Below are 4,392 nucleotides of genomic sequence, written 5' to 3'. Positions count from 1 at the left end.
AATATTATAAACAAATCATCATAGCATAAGCGAATAAATATTTAGCAATTGTAATGTTTTGAGGTAAAGGGATTGAAAAATACAATAAAGCCCTTGAAGGCTTAAAGTGTGGGTATAAATGAATGAGGGGTAGTGGTGTGGTAATTAGATAAACATAATAAATATAAATAGGAGTAAGAAAAAAAAGAAGGAAATAGTGATATGAAATTTGAGAGAGAATCGGTAGGAGAGAGAAGGGAGAAAGAAGAAGAAGAGAAAAGAGGAAAATTAGAAAGGAAATAGAAAGGAGTTGGAGGAAATAAGTAAAAAGGTAAGATTATGTATAAATATGTGTTATTGAAGTTTAAATTTTGGTTTTGATGAATGTTAGGGTTTTGAGAATTTATGTTTTGGTTTAAATTGATGAATTAAATTGAATGTTAGAGGTTGATTGTTGTGGTTAATTGATGATTTAGTTGATTATGGAAGATTGTGATGATTTTGAGTTATAGTTTTGTTTGAATGGTGAATTTTGAGTTAAAAATCTGGGGAGAATAGTAGGTTTATGTTAAATTTCTGGACTGGAGGTTGAAGATGACGAAAATTGAATTTGGTCCCTCAATTTGCGAAAATTACAGTTTAGTCCCCAAAATTTGGAAAATTACAATTGGTCCCTGGAGCATATTCCAAGATTCTGAACAGAATAACATATGAATTATGGGTAGAATTACTATATAGATAAGAGAATTTAACACTTTCAATTTGGTCCTCCAATTTAACAAAAAATTACAATTTTAAACCCTAAAAATTTTTGTAAAATTCCAGAATGGTCCCTGGAGCATAATGATACATCCTGGACAGAATTGACGATTAATTAAGGTCAGAATTTCAGTATATTCATGGATTTATGACAAATTTTAGTTTGGTCCTCCATTTGATAAAAGTTACAACTTGGCCCTAAAAATATGATAAATTCTAGATTAGTTCCTAGCTGTAATATTAGCTTTTGCAGATTTATTTTGATGAATAAATTAAGGGTTATTTAGTGAATTTATTACCCAATTTTATTAGTTGTTTTTATTATGGATTAGATTTCGGGAAAACCGTTAGATTTTGGGTTTTTAAGAAAATTAACTAGTTAGTTCAAAAACATATAGGATTATGGAATACACACTTAGTTAAGTGTATTAAATAGGTTATTTGTTCTTTTGAGTCGTTCTTGAATATGTCTCATCTGTATTCAGATAATCCTGATATTCTACCGGCACGACGTTAGTAGGATTTTCTTCGGTGTCTGCTTTTGGCTTCTGTTTGCTTTTGAGTCAGGGGAGTGGATAATTTTCTATATGCATGAGAAATATTATAAATATTTGATTTGTTAATATGAAATGGATCATGCTTCTTGATAATATATATGTTGATTATTATCTTTGTTATGATAAAGCATGATCAATTATTGAATCTGAATTCTTGATATGAACCAACATATATTTTGAATTGACTTCTAAATTGATAGCTCCTCATTTGATTGATGTCATGAGTTGAGCTTTGAGATATGAATATGTTTGTTTGATTAAGATTATGAACCTATGGTATGTTAGTCAGAATACCCATGCTAATAGGGTAGTGTTAGTCTTTGTGCACATCGTATCTGAACCCTAGTTGGTCGGGGGAGTCACCAACCTGTGTGGACTGATCATCCCATAGTACAGAGCCTCATGCTCATTGCATTTTGATTTTCTGACGAGCTTTATCATTTGATCTTCTTGTTATGGCCTATTTGAGAAACCTTCAGATAAGAACCTAGAGCCATAATTGTATATAATTCTTATTGTTATATTACCTCGTGTGTGTATATTGAACGTTATCTACTCACTGAGTTGTTGAACTCACCCTCTCATTATTTATCCTTTTCAGGCTTATAGCTTGATAGCATGTCACTTTTGTTGAACCTTCCGAACCTGCTTTTTGGTTGTAATTTGTACATTCCTTTTTGTCAAGTTAGTGCTCCAAAACTATGAATTATATTAACTCTTGTAGTAAGATAATTATATTATAAAGTTAGTTTTGTTATTAGTACTGCGTTAAACTCTGATTGAGTTGTTAAAGGATAGGATTGTATGTAAGTTTGGGTTCACATAGGTATGGAACCTTGGAGGGGAACCTTGCCTATGTGCCGATCATGGATCCGGGAATCAGGTCGTGACAGCAATTGAAGACAAAACCAACAATGCAGTTTGTCTTAGGCAGAATGTTTAAGGGGTCATAATATCTTCCCTTTTACATAACTAATCCTGAACCATAGAATCTCTATTGACTAGTTAGGGTTCCTAGTGACCATAATACTAGGTGGCGACTCCTTAAACAAGATGTTTTCCCCTAAAAGAACCAGATGCCAGATAATTTGTTCTTTTTCCATAATTCAAGAGAATTATTTTTAGAGCTGCCAGGATGTCGGGTGCGACATTAATATTGTTGGTAATGTCGTTTATGTAATTGACATGTCATCATAATTTTTGTTTTTTTTTTAATTCCTTCTTTTCCCATTGTAATTCCTTCGGTATATACTGAGGGAATAGTTCCATCCGTATTTATAGATGGATATAGTGAGAGAATATTTTATTGATAAAATTCACTGCAATCTATCGACATAAATATTCCATTGATGTTTTTGTTTATATTTGTCAATTTTCTAGTAGTGATGGTACCATTGCAATTCATCTTAACAAGTTTAAGATTTTTATTTTCATACAACTTTTACTAATCAAATATGTAATTCATGTCATGAATCCATCTAGGAAGAATTTAAGATCAAGTTAGTTGTAAAAATTGAGGGCCTTTATTTTGATTTGAGTTATGTCTAGCTCATCATGGCCATCATCATGGTTGTGGTGACCTAGGTTATGGTTATATTCATAATTTTAAGACACGGCCCGGTGGAGGGCCTAGACCAAGGTCTAGGTTTCGGGTTTTGACCGGGAACGGGTCAATTTATTTTTAAATAAATCAAAACGATGTTGTTTTAGGAAAAAAAAAAAGTCAACGGGTTAGCAGCCGAGTCTTGACCGGGTCTTTCCGGGTCGCTGGATCACGCCAGGTTTTTCCTTCCCCTATTTTTTCTTCAACCCGGCCTGGTTCCAGCCTCGAGTCATCCAGGTCTCGGGTCGATCCATCGGGCTGGGTTTTAAAACTATGGTTATATTGGTGTCTATGATGAACATGCCTATGACGAGTATTTTTGGGGTTTTCATTGTTATTATATATGTTGTGCTATTTAGAAAATCTCTATAGACTCAACTCTTTAAAGTATTGGTCATTTAAACTTGCATGAGCTACAATTGCTCTTGAATGGTTCTAAAGGCACTAAATATTGTGTCCATGGTAGATATAGACTCAGGGTTGTACATTAAATAACCACTATGTATATGCTTGCTTAAAAATAGAATTGGGATCACAATAATTCTTGCGTGTAAAAACCCGATACAAAGATAAAGTTAATTGTAATATCTTTTTGATATTAATCAAGACCAGAATATACTAGTAAAAGTATAGATTTGCAATGCTTGAGGAGTTATGCTTAGGATCAGTAGAATCTAAGAGGAAAGGATTAGAAGTAAGTTCTGAGAAGCATTAACATATCACATATGGAATAACTAAAGATAAGAGAGGTAATGGCAGTATACATTTTCTATAACTTACAACCAGTAGTAATGTCAAAAACACGATATAGAGCAGACCCATTCCAGCCACAAATCCAAACTAGAATTGCTGCAGCTGACAATCACAAAGTCACCACCGAGGTTCCAGGACTGAGGTTGAAATTTCATTGGTTGAAGATGATTCCACCTTGCTGGATGAAGAAGATGCTTCGACTGGACCTCTATCCTTACAGAAGCCTGGTTCTTTTGGCTTTGGCAATGTCCTCTCTCCACCTAACATCAAAACCACTGAGGCCATGCTTGGTCTATCCTCAGGGTATTGTTGAACACATAACAGGCTACTGTGGATACATTTCATGACTTCTGATAGATTCAATGACTCTTCGGCCAATCCATCAACCAATTCTAATGGTTTGCCTTCTTTCCACAATCTCCATGCCTAGATCATTTGAAACCTCATCATTAATCGCTAAAATGATTGAATGTAATAAGGAAATTTAACCCTGGATACTTACATATCCTATGAGGTTCAGGGTTTTATCTGGATGGTAAAACCCTCTACTTTTCTTTCCAGTTACTATCTCTAGCAACATGATACCAAAGCTAAAGACATCAGATTTCACTGAGAAGAGTCCATCAGTAGCATATTCTGGTGCCATATAATCACTACAGAACGACATTAAAAAAAGACAGATGAGCACTATCTGGCAAATATCGTAAAGGCCTTAAAGAAAGAGCATGAAAAGTGAATACT

The 4,392-nt window shown here is 34.0% G+C and overlaps 1 long non-coding RNA gene across 1 annotated transcript; it reads right to left on the bottom strand.

The window, feature by feature from the left end:
* Positions 1 to 3,597: 3,597 nt before the first annotated feature.
* On the bottom strand, positions 3,598 to 4,354 carry LOC140954533 (uncharacterized). The gene is made up of 2 exons (XR_012167891.1): positions 4,154 to 4,354; positions 3,598 to 4,077 (listed from the first exon to the last, which is right to left on the bottom strand). It is a non-coding gene; the product is annotated as an uncharacterized lncRNA (long non-coding RNA).
* Positions 4,355 to 4,392: the final 38 nt, after the last annotated feature.

This window comes from Populus alba, chromosome 1 (genome assembly GCF_005239225.2).
Source record: "Populus alba chromosome 1, ASM523922v2, whole genome shotgun sequence".
Classification (NCBI taxonomy): Eukaryota; Viridiplantae; Streptophyta; class Magnoliopsida; order Malpighiales; family Salicaceae; genus Populus; species Populus alba.
Note: the sequence above shows the minus strand (reverse complement) of the source record. Positions and strands in the feature narration are given on the sequence as shown.